We start from the raw sequence: 17,220 nt of genomic DNA, 5'->3' as shown, positions 1-17,220 counted from the left end.
GGTGCAGAGTGTGTGTGTGTGGACTAGTGGGAGGATACAGGCGGAGGTGGGGGTGTGGAGTGAGGGTGGCTGGGCGAGTGGTACAGGCTGGGAGGGATTGGGGATGTGGAATACAGGAAGCGAGGCTGGGGACTGGCAGTGGGGGGGGGGAAGGCGTGGCAAGGTGTGAGGCAGGGCCAGGCTGGAGTTTTAGGGGCCAAGGTGAGGAAACTCTGATTCTGTTCAGTGAAAAGGAACCCACTGCCCCCTGTGTGAGGGGGATCAGCAGTCCCAGCCCAGGTGGCTTCATGCGTGGCAGGGGTTCTGTGCTTTCCATTAACTGGGGCCCCACAGGCTGGGAGCTGCCTCCTGCCAGTGCCTGGGTGTTGGACTGTTCCTATACCATGGGGTCTGTCACCAGGGCCCAGCAATCTCTGCAGCCCAGTCCATCCCCCGACCTCCTCCTCCACGTCTCCTTTCTCTGTCACTGTAAACAACACCACCATCTTGCCTGTAAATCAGGCCCATATCCTGAGCATCATCTTCAACTTGGACATCTCTCTGGATCCTCACCTCCAGGCTAGGTCTAAATCTTGTTGATTCTTTCTGCATAACACCTCTAAGATATAGCCTTCCTTATCCATCCACTCAGCTAAAACACTCATCCAAGCTCTGATCATCTTGTGTCTCTATTGTGGTATAATCCTTCTCTTTGGCCTTGACAAATGCAATTGTGCCCCACTCATGTCCATTCACAATGCCGCTACAAAGATCATGTTCTTAGCCATCACTTTGCCCTGCCTTTGTATGCTTCCATTGTCTTCCCCTTCTCCAGCTCATCAAACATAAGCTGCCCTTTCATGGCCTATCCCCACCCTGCCTATCATCTCTCATTTGCTCCAATTGGCTCAATACTAGCCTCTGTTGTCTACTTGTTAATTTTCAAACAAGCACCTTTGTGCTTTCTCCCATGCTGCCCACATGTGTGGGAGGAGCTCGCCATAAACATCCATGAAACTAACTCATTATCCCCCTTCAAAATGTTCCTCAAAACTCACCTTTGCTCTGATCCCCACAAAAAAAAATTGACAACAGTTGGGCTACTGGTGCACTGATACCACTGCTATCACGCTGGCCAATACTGTCTCATTGTTTCCTTGTAATTCTCTGTTTGTCTGTAGCCATCTGTTGTCTGTTTCCTTATACTTTGATTGTCTCTGCCCCCAAACATCTTACAATCTTTTTGTTCTGTGTTTGTACAGCACCTAGCACAGAGAAGTCCTGATTTATGACAGGGCTCCTAGGCACTGTGATGAGACAGATAAGCAATAGCCATCACCATCGGAACTGTGCTCGCTAAAACCATAGTCTAGCAAGTAATTTTGGCTGAAAGCTTTGTTAGAACCCTATTACAAGACTGTGCTGTAAACTAATATGTGGTCTATATGATGGTTTGGAAAGCATGGCTCTCAGAAAAAAAATCCTTGTCCCTACTTGTAAGCAGGGTCTGAATGAGTTTTCCCCTGACAGCTAGCTGGGAGCGGGAGAGACTTCAGGAGCAAACTGTATTTACATGAAAGCACCTATTCTGCCAAAATATCCAGCAGATAGAGTGGTGTTGCTCAAAGTGATCAACTTTGGCTGGTGTTGGGTTACTAATCACTTTACTCCTGAATGCAGGGGTAGTGAAATGTTGTTATCAATGTTGTTGTCTTTATTGTATGAATAAAGGGGAACAGAACTGTGCTTAGCCTGTCCCAAATGAGGGGGTCACCCTCAGCTGAGAGGACCTTGTTAAGCCAGGGGCTCGAAAGCCAGACCCCTGTGAAAGTAAGAGGGGTGGGGACAGATATCCCAGCAAGGAGGTGTGGACTCTCCCTAAGGGTCCCGGGTCTGGTTTAACCTGTTCCTACCCACTGTTCAAAAATAGAGCTAAAGAGGCTTCATTAGGAGCCTTTTGTTATTTTAAGTACTCAATAAGAGCTGAAATAACTAGTGGTGGCGGCAGTGTTTCTGCCCAGCCTGCTGAGAGCTAAGAAAATCACTAAGAGACTGACCTACAGAGGTCACAGTGGAGAAGCAGGTGGCAGCAGAAGGTGACTGATGGGCAGCCGTGGGAGTGGCTGGCGCAAGTGGCGAGCCGTTGGCTGGCAGGAGCAGCCGGTGAAAGTGGTGAGCCGTTGGCTGGCAGGGTGGCCAGCCAGCGAGGAACAGTGGCTGGCGAGGCAGCCAGGCAGAGCATGTGCTCAGATGGTGGAGCAAGCCAGGTGCCTTCTTCCCTGGGTGGGATGTGAACTCACACAGATGCACCTCTGGACCCTGGGTCCTCACTGACCAAGGACAACCATTGTGTGTGGGATATGGTGAGGGAGCAGAGGGGGACACAGTAACGAAACTTTTGGTTGTAGAACTCAAGGCCAGGAGGCAGAAGACACTGCCCCACACTCTCTGGGGTGGGTGTCCTACTCACAGTTTTAGGTTTATGTATCCTGCTTGTGGCATTTCCCCTAATTAATGTCAGGTGACTTCTCTCCAGGGCCGGCTCTAGGCACCAGCAAAACAAGCAGGTGCTTGGGGCGGCACATTTCTAGGGGCAGCATTCCGGCGCCGACCATGCGGCCCCTAGAAGTGTGCCCCAGCTCGCCTCTGCTCCGCCTCCACCTGTTCCCCTGAGCGCACCGCAACCGCTCTGCTTCTCCCCGCTCCCTCCCAGGCTTGTTGCAAAACAGCTATTTCGTGCGTCAAGCCTGGGAGGGAGGAGAAGTTGAGTGGTGGCGGGGCTGGGGATTTGGGGAAAAGGTTGGGAAGGGGTGGAGTTGGGGCAGAAAAAAAAGCGGGGGCCGCCAAAAATTTTTTTGCTTGGGGCGGCAAAAATCCTAGAGCCAGCCCTGCTTCTCTCCTTTCATTAAAAGTTTTTTTTTCTACACTCGGACTCTGTGCTTGCGAGTGGAGAAGTATTGCCTCTCAGAGGCGCCCAGGGATGGTGTGTAATTGTCCCAGGCCACCGGGTGGGGGTTTGAGCTGGTTCTATGTTGTATTGTTGAAAAGGAATCCCTAGATATTGAACCTGGACCTGGTTACTGCCGGCTCCACCTGGCAAAAGGGTTACATATTAATCAGGGGAACCACGCTAAAATCCCTGGTACCAACAATAGTTTAAATGCAGTTGTAGCTAATATAATTCTAATCACAGTTTTGGCACAGTCTAACCATTCTAGGAAGATGGTGTGTGTTGTGAAAACCTTAAATGGCACCCATTTTGTTCTGTCCGGTTTCAGAGTAACAGCCGTGTTAGTCTGTATTTGCAAAAAGAAAAGGAGTACTTGTGGCACCTTAGAGACTAACCAATTTATTTGAGCATAAGCTTTCGTGAGCTACAGCTCACTTCATCAGATGAAGTCTTAAGGTGCCACAAGTACTCCTTTTCTTTTTGTTCTGTCCAGCACTCTGAAATTTCATACATCAGTCATAATGTGCTGCTGATGGCGTACGCCACCTGGCAGGACTGGAGAGGAAGCATTAAACTAGCTTCAGTTATTCCTCTCAGATGGAACCCAGAAAATTGTGGTGGGCCACCACTCCTCTACACCAAGAACCCTATCATGGGGAATCCTGCGGGGCTCAATCCTGGCTCCTCTCTTTTTTCAATATACATATGAGGCTTCTTGAAGAGGTTAGGAGATGCCATGGGCTCCAGTGCCACCAATATACTGATGACACCCAGTTTACATCTCCTTTTCAGCAGGCACAAATAACAGCAATTCCCAGATGCCAGAGTTCCTGCGATAGATAAGCATCTAGATGAAGAAGCTGCTGACTCAAATTTAATCCAGGTAAGACAGAAGAGACACTGATGAGAAGAGTGGCACTTTCCTACATCCCTGCATATGACCTCTTATCCTTGGCTCCTGTCTTCTGTATTATCTGAGCAGTGGTAACAGTGGAATGGGTGAGGTGGAAAGAAGGCGAGGGAGAAAGGGGAGTCAAGGTCTCAAATCCTTGTGAGGGAAGCAAATAGGATTTGGTGCAGGATTTTGACCCCTCATTGAACCTTGGCAAACAGGGCGGAAGGTGATTGTGATGAGAGAAGTGCAGGGAGGAAGTCAGATTAAAGGCCTACAGCTTCAGTGTATCTGGTGAATGGATGAAGAGAGAGACAGTAGATCAGGGTTAGTTATACTAGGGAAGGGATAAATGGTGGTTTTATTATCAATATGAATGTTTTGAATGTGTGATTGAAACAAGTGAGCTTTGGAAATGGTGAGAGTTGGGTGGAAATAAATTAAACATTTAGAAAAATGCAAGGGGAACATAAACGTTATTACACAAAGAAACACTAAGTTAAAAGAACATGATTAAGGTTGCAAAATCAAGCACCTAAAAGTTAGGAAATGCCAGAATTAAGGCTGCACAGTCCCCTGGTGCATGTACATTATGATGACACAATCTTTAATGACATCAGCTCATATTGTGTTTTCCACAGGACTCCTTCCTCCCTCAGTTCACAGAATGGACTGTGCTAATTTAATGAGAAGCTATTCACTATTTTGTTTTATCCTCACTGTTTCATGTGTGGCCCTAGGCCGTGTTTCCTGTTCACTAGTCAAACCTTGCTCTGAAGAAAGAATTAATTTCAGCATGGGCTTTTCTATGACACTCATCACCGCAATATCTAATTCACCTTTGTAACACCTCTGTGAGATGAGGGAGTCGTGGTATTCTTGCTTTACATATGGGAAACTGAGGCACAGACAGATTAAAGTCAAAAGCATGCACTACTATTGTATGACAAATTTGAGGCCTATAGTACCTGACTTTTCAGAATCCTTAGCATTATATAGCTTTCTATGTTCAAAGCGCAGCTCCCATTGACTTCAACTGCAGCTGTGAGTACTCAGCACTTTGGTAAATCAGACCCCAGGGTTCAAAGTTGGACATCCGGAAATTGAGAAGCACACAGTTCATGACCACCCGTGAAAAATTTGGTTTAAGTGACTCACCTAGGAACTCTGTGGCAGAGTCAGGGATAGAATCCAGTTCTCCAGGGCAGCACTGGACTGTCTTAAACACGAGGCCACCTTTTCTCCTCCAGCAATCCCCTGCCTGCCTCACTACATAACTTCCAACGTCTGCAAGAAATGAAGCAAGGATCCTTGTGACAGGCTATCTAGACCCCAACCCAGTCTGGAAGGGGTTAACTTGCAGCCAGAGGCTGCATCTGTACTGGCTGTTAGTCTTGGATGCACAACTTAAAAAGGAGAAAGCACAGCACTTGGGAGGAGGAAGGGTAAAATGCAAACATATTTCTTTCTCTTGGGCTGAGCTGGAAGCCTGACTGGACAGGCCCTTTTGAGCTGTAGCCTGCCTGAACCCCTGCTTAAGGGGAGGATTGTGCCAGCCCCTTGGCTGTGGGGTTGACTGAGGCACGGTAGCCTGTGGTTAGACAGGAAGATGTCTATAGCAGTGGAGGCATGCCTGCAATGAGGTGACAGACAGCTGAGCTGAGCCAGCTGGGTGGAAGGTTAGGTTGTTTACACACTTCTGCTGGACTTTAGTAAAGGACTCTGTGACCCTGGAAGGGGCCTGGTCTCTTCAACCTGTCTTGGCCAGAGGGTCAGGTCACTCCTATGACTGGAGTAGGCCAAAAGACAGTGGGGAAAACTGAGGCAGAGTTGCTGCATCACTACATCTAGCCACAAGAGGGAAGATCTCATTCACCACACAACCTTGATTCCTCCCCAGATCAGGTCCATCTTGTGCAATGATGGAGGCAGAGGGTCCTGTGGAAAGGATAGTATGTGATCATGTAATAGTGTGTCAAATGAATACTCGTAAGAGGGCTGAATTAAAGTTGCACAAGCAACCTTAATTTTGGCATTTCCTAATTTCTGAGTGTTTGACTTTGCCACCATAATTGTCTTTTAATGTAATTTTTTGTAATTTTCATGTGTAATTTTCTAGGTTTTTAAAAATAGCAAACTGATAAAACAGAAATTGCATTATGTGGCTTTTATTTGCACCTTTATCAATCATTAGCACTGACCTCTGCCACTTAAGCTAATGGAGCAACCAATAGCAGTAGTAGGATGTCATCCTCTAAGTGGACTAGCATTAAAGGAGAAAGAGACACATACTTTCCCAATGGGGTTTCATGGATATTTGCTGACAGAAGTGGAATGGTGAGAATTGGGAGTCTTGGGTTCCTTTCCAGGGTTTGGAGGGGTGTGCACTGTAGTGGACACAGATTCTTCTCCTGTTGCCCGCAGGTTTGTCCCCTTCTGCCCCATCCAATCCTGTCTCTTCTCCACCCTGGCTCCTTCCCAATCCCATTCTCTTTATCCACTCAATCTCATTCTCCACTTCTCAGCCTTCTCGTCCCAGTCATATTGCCAGCCAATCCTTGTCTCTCCCTCTGGGCTTGCAGTCTGAGTCTCAATCTCCCCCTCCACTCCCATTCTCTCCTCCCTCCTGCCACCCAGCTCCAGCCACTTGGCCCAGCCATTCCCAGTTCTTCTCCCACACTGCAGGTCCTTGTGAAATCTGTCTGCCCCCCTGCACACCGCAGTTCCCTCCAACACTGGTTCCTAGTCCATGTCTCCAGCCAGTCCCAGTCTCCCGTCCCCCCTCTGCTTCTTGTCTGATCTTGGTGGTCCCCTACACAGCCAACTGGCTGCCAGTCCCGCCTTCTCGCTCTGTTTCCTTTACTAGCTCCCAATCCTGAGCTCTCAGTCTCCAGGTGTTTCGCCTCTCCCCTCAGGTCTCAGTCCCAGCCTCCCTTACTCCCAACTTCCCATCTCAGTCGTCTTGCCCAACCACTCCCAGTCTCCCCTCCCACTGCTAACTCCACGTCTCAGCCTCCCTTCCTCCATGGCTCCCAGTCCTATCATCTCATTTCTTTCAGTCCCAGGCTCCTCCACTTGCTCCAGTCCCAGTCTCATCAGACTCATCCTAATCTACTCCTTTCCCTCCCCCTGGTCTAGCTCTCCTCCCTTCTGCATTCAGAATCAGGCAGTGTCCTCCTCCATGCTGCCTGAGTGCCAGCAGGGGTGCGGGAGGGGCATTGAGAAGCTCCCTGCTGTCAGTTCTAGTTTATGGGCCCAATCAGAATAAATTGCTGTTCTGGAGGGCAGGTGAATGTGTGGGTGATTACAGAGGCCCCACTTTTTTCAGACAACTTTAAGCACCAGGAGCATGGGCAGTATAGTTGCACACAGGAGCTGTGGAAGTGTGGAGGGGGAATGGAGCATACTTAGGCTAGGTCTACAATACCGCGGTAAGTTGACCTACACTCCGCAACTCCAGCTATGTGAATAACATAGCTGTAGTCGACGTACCTTAGGTTGAGTTACCGTGGGGTCTACACCGCAGGGGGTCGATGGGAGAAACTCTCCCGTCAACTTATCTTACTCTTCTTGTCGGGGGTAGAGTACAGGGGTCGACTGGAGAGCGATCTGCTGTCAATTTGGCGGGTCTTCACTAGACCCGCTAAATCGACCGCCGGTGGATCGATCTCAGAGCCTTGATCCCGGCTGTAATGTAGACATAGCCTATGTCACTCTGTGGGACTGGCACACACACACAGTCTGGTCAGTGCTAGGAGTTGTGAGAAGCGCAAGCATGCTCAGTAAGGTCAGAATCTTTGGAAATTTTCACTGCTAAAATCAAAGTCTCTACTGAGCATGTACAAATTGCAATTTCGCAGAAGTTTATCATTTGGCTTGGCAGAATTAAATTTTTATCTTTTTAAAATTTTGATGGATAGTATTGATGCTTATTTTTAAGCATTTTTTATTTTTATCAATTTAAAATTTCACAGTAGCTTTTAATTGATTTAAACTTTCACAGGTCAGGAAGGAGTGGGGAGCTCAGACAATACTTATTAAATGACAGGATACACAGGTTCAAAAAGTTAAAACTATAACTGTTAAAACACAAATTGTTAATATCACATGTAAAAATATATCAAGTAAATATCCTTAATCAACTCTAACAAGTTCTCAAGGAACATTTTTCTTACTTTGCCTATCTGTACATTTTTATTATTATCGGTGAAAATATTTTTTCATCAGTTGGTGGGTGTGTACAGTGATATCAACATTTTTTGACATTTACCAATAAAAATCTAATCCTTCGAAGCCTATCACTTGGCCAGATTTGGAAAGCATTTCAGAGGGATGGCAAAAGGCACATCCCTGACACAAAGGCCACCCTCCTCTTCCACCCCTCTCCCTCAAATTCTCTTCTCCAAAGTATGGGGGTGCTAGAAAAGGTCACCAGATTTTTTTTTAACATGAGCAAAACCGTGTATTTTCCTATAGCCTTGTTCTTGGGAACCGCTGAAATTTTCAGAAAAGAATCAGACTGAGGCAGACTTCTGGCAACTGAAACAGTTTAAAGTTTGGCTAAGTTATAAGCAACTGAAAATAGGGTATTATAATGGGAAGCACTGGACAACATTAATAACTGGCAGGGCTTACTAGCCCTATTTATAATACTTTTCCTTTGGAGTGAGCGTATGTATGTGCATGTGCCCATGTGTGTGTATACACACACAGAGAAAATGAAATTGAACTGGCAATAATAAAAATAGAAAATGAACTAGGAATTAATATGAGAACAGTTACCATAAACTGAATTTAATGGCCAAGGACTAAGGTTACTGACTCTATCATGGACTCTTCTGGGAACTTTCCTTAGCAGGGATTGATCCTTTTTTCTCTGTAGAGACTTGTGCACATACAGCATTATTAGATTCCTGCAATTTGTCCTTTGACAGAATGTTTATTTGTAATTATCCTAAAGTTTTAATGGAAATATTTTTTTTTAAAAAGAGAGAAATGAGGGCTAAAAGGCTAAATCAACAAAAGAGGACAAAACATGGGACAAAACAACTGTTTCATCTTTTCTCCCATTCCTTTGTCTGTTTTTAGACTGTAAGCTCTCCAGGGCCGGACCACTCTTATATGGGCTGTGAATTGATTAGTGCACTTTTAGTAGTAAACTGAATAATAATAGTTATTATTTATTATTGATATTTTGGTAGCATCTAGTAGTCCCAGTCATGGTCCAGTACCCCACTGTGCTAGGTGCTGTATGAACACAGGACAAAAAGAAGGTCCCTAATCAGGTCTGAGTGTATTCTATGATTCCATGTCACATAATCTGCTCTGCCTCCATCCCTTGCCTTGGTATCTAAGTGTTCATTTAAAAAAAATGCTTCTAGGCCTCATGACTGTGAAGAAAACCTTAAAAACACGAAACACATGTAAACCAATGGAGTGCTGTGTTCCTGACTCTGCAGACAGATTGAGACAACAGCTGTGGGAGATGTGAACTGCCTTATTCCTCTCAGTGAGTGTTGACTCTGAAACCTAAAGATGATAATGTAAATGACAACTCAATTAACTATTTCACTGCTGATCACTTTAACAGAAATAGCCAACAAATATACTGTTGCACCCCACAATTCTAAACTGCTGCCCCAATTGGGTAGTTAAATGTCAAAGTAATACCATAGTTATTGAAGTAAGTTGATTATTCAGTATCATATTTAATTAGTCAAAACACTCCATTAAAAATATTTAAATAAAGCTGCTGCAGAATTTCCAGTATATTGTGTCAGTGCCCTGCAGAAACCTAGGATCTTCCTGCATAATTTAGGTCCAGCTTGCCACACAATACATGGACCTTGGTAATAACAAGAACAGAACCGAAGGCTAGGGTAGTTTGTATGGATGTCTGCTGTCGGATATTGAGTCCTTGTTTGAATACTACTCTATTGCAATTAGAATGCATGGATGGATGAATAAATAAACCCTTAAGCTGGAATGATGTAGGTGTACTAGGACATGGGATCAAAGTCATCCTCTCTCCCTGCTGAATCAAAGCCAATGCAAAGAGGAGGTAGCCAACTTACTAGCAACACTGACTGGTGAAGCAGAGGCATTTGTTTTCAAAGTGAAAGATATTTATTCCCTGATAGCATTATATACCTGTGACTTCCTTTCCACTTTACCTTCTGATTGAAATACCAATAGAAGAAACAGATAATTCAAGAACATGTTTGTTTTTCTGATCTGCATTAATACACTACAGTGACAATTACTGGGAGTGGATTGATTGCGGAACAAATTTGTTTTGTGCTTAAGCCAATCAGAAAACACCTTATTTATCAAAATGATACTGTTTTAACTGGCTGTACTTTGACCAAAAGGCTCATTTCTAGTTGTCCAGTTATTTTGATTTGATTGGTAGGCAATGGTTGCAGGCTGTGTAATTGATACTTAATAATTGTTGTTAGTCTTTGAATAGTAGATAGTAAAAATAATACACAGTATTCTCATTAGCAAGGCAAGGCAAGTAATTGAACTTTTCTGTTTGGTCTTCATACATTGACAACATTTGTATAGTTTGTCAGGCCAATAAAGTATTATAAAATTGAACTGAAATTGTACCCCATTGCCTGACCTGTGATGGCATGGGCCTCAGTCCCAGGGTGGGTTTTGGTGCCTGGATATTATAATGATGGTTATGTTAGAATTCATAAGATTTCTTCACCAGGCAGTGTGGAGAATGTTAGGGTATGTGTTGTGTTTATATTATTTTAGGTGTGAGGTATGTGGGAAGTAAAATATTTGGGTAGAGTTCAGGTAGTGGCTTGAAATCTAAAGACTCTGTGAGGCCCATTGGGTTGCTATGAGCCACTCCAGAATGTTGGTTCAAAAGTTCATTGGAGGAGTGAGTGTGGAGAATTGCGAGCTGTAGGTGGTTTGGTCTGGGCTCATGGAAGTTGCCAAGAAGGTTCTCTGGCTCCTGAGACTGTCCATCGGGATCTGGGCTGCTGAGAGGGTGGTGTGGAGACCAGATTAAGAGAACACTGGACTCTGTGGCTTATGGAAAGGAAGCCTAAACTGGGGTATGAAATAAGACTTTGGGGGGCTTGAAAAGGACAGTGGGCACTTTCAGATCAGTACCCGGAGTTAATTCATAGATTTTAATGGAAAATAACAAGTTTATTAATTCAATCTGCAGTGGAGCTGTGGTGAAGGGTGATTTCTGCAGCGGCCTTTGAAGAACACTGACCATACCTATCAGAGACCCCTGCTCCTAAGGCCAAGATCCTTGTAAGACGGAACAGAGGGAAGAGTGCCCTGAGGTAAAATTTCCAAGTGAGAAGCTTGATGATGGCTGCAGGTATCTGAGACTGTCTTGTAGGAAACCCAAGGTCATGACAATGTGGACTGTAAGTTCTTCAGGACAGAGAACATGTCTACTTGTTTGTGGGAAGTGCCTAGCATACTTTCAGGTATTCAAAATTATTATTACTAATAGAACAAGATTTTGCAATCACTCCACACATACACTTGTAGTGGCATGGATCATCATTTTTTTCCATGATAAGGATGGTAATGAATCTGCAAAAAGCATAATAAATAGCTTTATATTAACTCAGTGAATGAGAGACTTCAACTGGGCACAGATGCTTGACAGAGGAGTTGCCATGGAAAAGGAAGAAAAACAATAGGTAATGTGATGAATAGAAGGGGCAGCTCTTAGTCTTTGCCGCCTGTTTCTACCAGTAGGTGTCACTGCAAACAAAGCAGTGTTCAGTGTGTCAGACTCTTAATAGCTGGGAAAACATATGTACTACATTAAGTTTAAACCCATGGGGAGAAAATGGTGTAAAATGATCTAAGGACTAAGGATGTACCAGTGGCTTATTTCCTTTCTAAAAGTGAACTGCAAGACCTTTTAAAAAGAAAGGAACGAATGAGATCTCAGATTGTTAGAAAAATATATGTGCAGATTTGATGGGCTGCATTTTGGGTGATTCTTTGTGCAGAATGCACATGCAACTGCTCACTTACTTTGCACGAGCAATTAGTATCAAATGTTTCCCCAAACAATTGCCCATTTAGACCCCTGACTAGCAGACAAATCCCCAATTGCAGTAAATGCGCAAACACACAAAGTTAGGCAAACAATTGCACACACTTTTGTGTACATGAACCTCCAATCTCTCATTCACAGAATTTGACAGACATTCCAATATAGTTCCTGACAAACCCTAGATAAATGATTCAGACACATCTGGGAGCCCATGCAAAATCATTCAGCTGGGGCGCACGTCTGCAAGACCCTAGATTCAGCAAGCGCACATCTTTTCCATCTGCCACATGCTTATGCCACGCATTTTGCTTGAGCTTGGATACCGTTGCAGCTGAAGGTGGAAGAGAATAAATAATACATCCAAGTTGATGCATGTGATTGTGGAGAGAATTAGTGAAATTGAGGATGGAGGTTTCATTTAAATAAACCTACCATCTTCCTCTGTCTCATGATAAAAGAGGCGCAATCCTACTTCATCAGGAGTCACAAGTTGTTATCATCTCAGCCAGCAGGAAACAGTGTTTATCCAACACCACAAAACACTGGAATATGATTAGTAAACTTAACAATAACATTTGTGTGTGTTCTTGACTTGCAGTTGCAGGTTTGACAGCATTAATTGCAATCCTAAACTCAGGGTTTCATGTTTCCTCTGCAACAGTTGCAAAACCTCAAACAACAAAATCAGAGCATAAAAGGAGACATAAGATCCTGAACTCCAGTATTGACAAGTAAGTGAAAGAAATATTTTCAGATTCTGGGTCTGGTTCTCCTCTTACAAAAGTTTCAGAGTAACAGCCGTGTTAGTCTGTATTCGTAAAAAGAAAAGGAGTACTTGTGGCACCTTAGAGACTAACCAGTTTATTTGAGCATGAGCTTTCGTGAGCTATAGCTCACTTCATCGATGAAGTGAGCTGTAGCTCACGAAAGCTCATGCTCAAATAAACTGGTTAGTCTCTAAGGTGCCACAAGTACTCCTTTTCTTCTTACAAAAGTGTAGCTCCATTGGCTACAGTGAGACTTCTCATGGAGTAAGGTAATGTTCAGAATAAGTGAGGGTGGCAGAATCAGGGCCTTTGAAAGCATACAAAGAACCTCATTCTCCACTCAGTTACATCAATGTAAGTCAGAAATAACTCAATGGAAATCCATGAATTTCAAATGATGTAAAACTTGTTTATTGTGCTCAAAGTGTGTTGTTTTCTTAGACCCAAGTGAGCCATGTTCTCCCCATTTAACCATGAAACTTCATGCCCTAATACCTTGCTTACATCTGTGCAGACCTCTTCAATCAGGTGTCACAGTTATAAGCGGCAAGATGAGGATCTTTCAAGAGCTAATTGAGCAGGAGAAAGAGGGGGAAATTTTGTTTAAAATTTTATCCAGGTTAGCAGAGGCATGATACAACACACCCTTTACAATCAGCAGAGAACACTGAGACTTCTCTCTGTACTGTTCATGGTATCAAATACGTGTGGTGTACACCCTGGAGCACTGCTCAGTCCTGATATCATGAGTGCTCCCACCCTGTAATTAGATGTCTATGTTGCAAAGCTAGATTATTTCCTGGTTTTTGTAGTGTAGAAGTTTTTGGAAAGTAGGCGAAGGGGTATATTGTGTCTCCAATACCCACATGCAGCTGACATAAGGGACCATATCCTCAGCTGCTGTAAATCCATGTAGCTCCATTAACGTCAACAGAACACTGACTAAGGATCTGGACCAAAGAATCTGATGAAGATATTCAGGTGTCCAACTCTTGATCCAAACAGGATGTTCTGTGTAAACGGGTTGGTCAGATGCAAATTGCTGAAAGGAAAAATCTTTACTGGTTCACACGACTCCTTTTTTGAAAGCAAACTGTCCACCTCTATTAACTGAAATGTGAACTGAATGCTTATGAAAGATACGCAAATGTATTTGTACACAGCACACACCTCACTCTATTTGTCATGCCTTTTTTTTTGTTTTTGTTTTTTTGGTGGGTAAATAGAGAAATACAGGTATTTAAGCCTGGGATCTTTTCAGAGCATTACACTCACTTTACAATTAAGAAACCCCAGCTCACTTTTAAACCAGGAGTCAAATATGGACTGGTGAAGGTTTTTCTTCTCAACAGTGGACCTGACAGGGCTGATTATATAAACTCCTGTGTGTTTGAATAGTAAAGAGCTAAGTTTGAGACCTGAATGTCTATTAGACGCTTAGGGTAAAATTCAGATCCAACTGAAGTCATGGGGAGTTTTACCACTGACTTTAGTGGGTCCAGGATTTCACTCTTTATGTCAGCTTCATGTGAGTATTGAGGGCATAATATGGCCAGTAGCCTACATTTGACAAAGCTCTACACTAGAATAATTAGGAACCAATCTGGCTTTGCAAGATGGACTTCTAACTGCATGGCAGGAGCAATTGTGATATCAGGATTAAGAAGCACTCCAGTATGCATATTTCACTCCAGAATGTTCACACCACATATCTGATATTGTTTAAAAAAATACAGAAGTCTCATGAGCATGCCTCAGTGTTCTCTGTTGCCTGATGGGGGGCGGGAGGGGTGGGGCGCATTGCATCAGAATGCTGTATGCATTGTGATGGCTTCTATTGCCACGATATCTATAGCAGATGATGAACAAATTCCCCAAAGGCTGAAAATGCATCAGTATTAAGTCTCTGCTAAACTGACTACTTTTAAAAACAGAATCTTTCTCTCCAACATTATTTATGGATGGGCTTATGGAAGAAGGAAAATGTAATTGCCTCAAATTCTTTTGATTGAAATAGCGATGGCCCAGGCTCTGATTTATTTATACATATTGTGGAAGTATAACATTGTATAAGTATAACATTGTATAAGGGGACATGCTGGATACATTGTATATGAGAGGGCATGCCAAAACATGTTACAAAGTATCTGAGGGAGCACACGTAGGGACAGTTAGCTTTTGAATGGAGAAGCAATTAAGATAGAGCCAGCACATCTAAGAAGCAGGCATCAGAATGGAAGGTGTGAAGGTCAATTAGTTAAGTTAACTGGAAGCTGTTAAAAGAGATTGATAAGGGTGGCAGGTAATTGAAGATACGTGACTGGTCTCAGGGATCTCGAAGGGTGGTGACTAAAATCTTTTTCTTCTTTTGTCTGTAACTTCTCTGTAACTTGTTCTCCAAAAAACTGTATAAATTAAAAGACACAGGCCCCACTCGGGGGCTCACTTCTAAATGTATTAGCAGAGCAGCTTTGCTAATAAAACAGAGTGGTCTGATAAATTGTGAGTCTGAGTCAAACTTTGACAATATGTATTGGATTTGGTCTCTTTGTTATAACTTATTCAGTGCTCTCTGGAGTCAGTGGTAATCTTTCCATCACTTTCAGTGGGCGTTGGATCAGGTCTTTAATGCACAGCTGTCTGAGTGTCAGGAAGTTCTTCTGTACTCATTAACAAGCACTTAACACTTTTATAGTGCTCTAGTTTATAAAGCACCAGCCAAACCTATTCAGCCAGAACACAAAAGCCACTAAAATAAAATACAGGTTTCAGAGTAGCAGCCGTGTTAGTCTGTATTTGCAAAAAGAAAAGGAGTACTTGTGGCACCTTAAAATTTTACATGATTAAAAAAATTCCTGAGTTTTATATCCTTGTTGGTGCCATTTTCTATTGCATTTTCAGAGGTTACACAAAGCCACAGCCTACCATCCATTTTTTACTGGAAGTGCCCAGAGAAACTAGTGGAGAGTTCTTGTTAAAAACCGATGGTCCAGTATAGCCCTTAGAAAGGGATTGTATTCATAATAACACAAAGTTAGGATTCAAGAAAGAAAAATTGGGAGAAATTAGAAATCTGGGGCCAAATTCTGCATACAGCTACATTGATGTAAAATCACAGCAGTTCCATGGACTTCAGAGGAAGTACTCCAGAGTTACACTTGTAACTTCTGTCCATGGGGGGCTCCAACCCTTGCAGAAGAGTTGGAAGAACTTTGGCCAACTAGGGCCCCATAAGACTAATGGGTGACTTCAGGTATATTTAGTGTGTGTTTTAAATATGTTGATTGTTTTTTAATATGTGTTCTCTGTAAGGCTTAAGAATAAATGTGCTTGCTTAGAAAGAGCTGTGGGGTAACACGTAACTTTTGGCAATACACTGTTCATAGCCTTCAGCAGGAAAGCAAAGTACAGGTGCTGGCCATTAGGCAGACTGGCTTGCTGGGGATATCACAGTGTGTGGAAGGGGGCTGAGAAGATTTAAGACCACTTGGTCAGTAGGGAGTGGGACAAGGGTCCCTGTCCAGAGACAGGTCATGGCTGAAGACCTGACTGTGAGCTCCTGGAGCAGACCATGGAGGTGGGGAATATAAGTGCAATTATCCTGAAACTGTGACACTGCCAACCTTAATAGTACCTGAATTCAGTTAAATTGAAATCAGTGGGACTAAAGGAGTAAGATACTACTCATTGTGAGTAAAAAGGTCAGAAAGTGATGCTAAATATTGAATTCATTACTTAAATCTGTCTTTAACAAGAAATAAAGGTGTGGCCCTTAGTGTGGATTTCACCATATACTGCTATGAACAAGTCTGCATTAACAGGTAGATAGGAAAAAATCCATCTCTAACTAGTATGATTTTATAAGTTGGCCCAGGACAGTATGCTAGCTGATGCCAACCAGCTGTCAGCTATGCTCTGAGTGAAATGAACACAGAGCTGCAAGACTAGGCTTTCTTCCGAGCTTTGCAACTGACTCTGTGGCGTTCACCAAGTCCCTCGGGGCCGCCATTTTTAAACCTAGGTGCCCAAAGTTAAGCTCCTGAATCTGTATTTAGGCATTTAAATAGAAACAGCCTGACTTCCATGAGAGCTCAGCCCTACGTTTCGCGTTGAAATCACAGGTTGCTGCAGGTGCTCAGTGTTAGGATATAGATATTCAGGTCTGTCTACAAAGGCCTGTACTTTAAGAATTTAGGTGTATTCTTATCACTTGGCTAGTTCTAGAGGTATAAAAGAAAGAATCAAAATCACTGTCTGCTGGTGTAAGGGCCTTCTCTTACTGTGACAGTCTGAGGCCCTGTTCTCAGGCTAAGGCCTTTGGCTAAGCAGCAGAGGCAGCCATAAGCTAGGAAGTGAACAGTCACATCCTCACATTCCAAACTAGTCACATTGAAATAAGGTGCTATTGGGCTGTTAGGCACTATCAGGACAGGATTGTACTCCTATCACCTCCAGAGAAAGGGAAGTGCCTAGAAAATGTAAACGGAAACTTAGTTTGATAGCATCCTGTCTGGCAAGAACTCACTTATCAATAGCTGGGATGTGAAATCCTCACTTCTGTATTGTTTTGTCATTATAGTTCCCA

General features: G+C 43.6%; 1 long non-coding RNA gene across 3 annotated transcripts in view; it reads left to right on the top strand.

The window, feature by feature from the left end:
* The first annotated feature begins 11,292 nt into the window (after positions 1 to 11,292).
* Positions 11,293 to 17,220, top strand: part of LOC122464435 — an 81,189-nt gene continuing 75,261 nt past the window's right edge. For all 3 annotated transcript variants that reach the window (XR_006288453.1, XR_006288452.1, XR_006288454.1), the window contains exon 1: positions 11,293 to 12,599. This is a non-coding gene — a long non-coding RNA (uncharacterized LOC122464435). The remainder of the gene's footprint in view (positions 12,600 to 17,220) is intronic.

The sequence above is a fragment of the Chelonia mydas genome, chromosome 2 (genome assembly GCF_015237465.2).
Source record: "Chelonia mydas isolate rCheMyd1 chromosome 2, rCheMyd1.pri.v2, whole genome shotgun sequence".
In the NCBI taxonomy this organism is placed as follows: domain Eukaryota; kingdom Metazoa; phylum Chordata; order Testudines; family Cheloniidae; genus Chelonia; species Chelonia mydas.
This window is presented reverse-complemented; position numbering and strand designations above follow the sequence as displayed.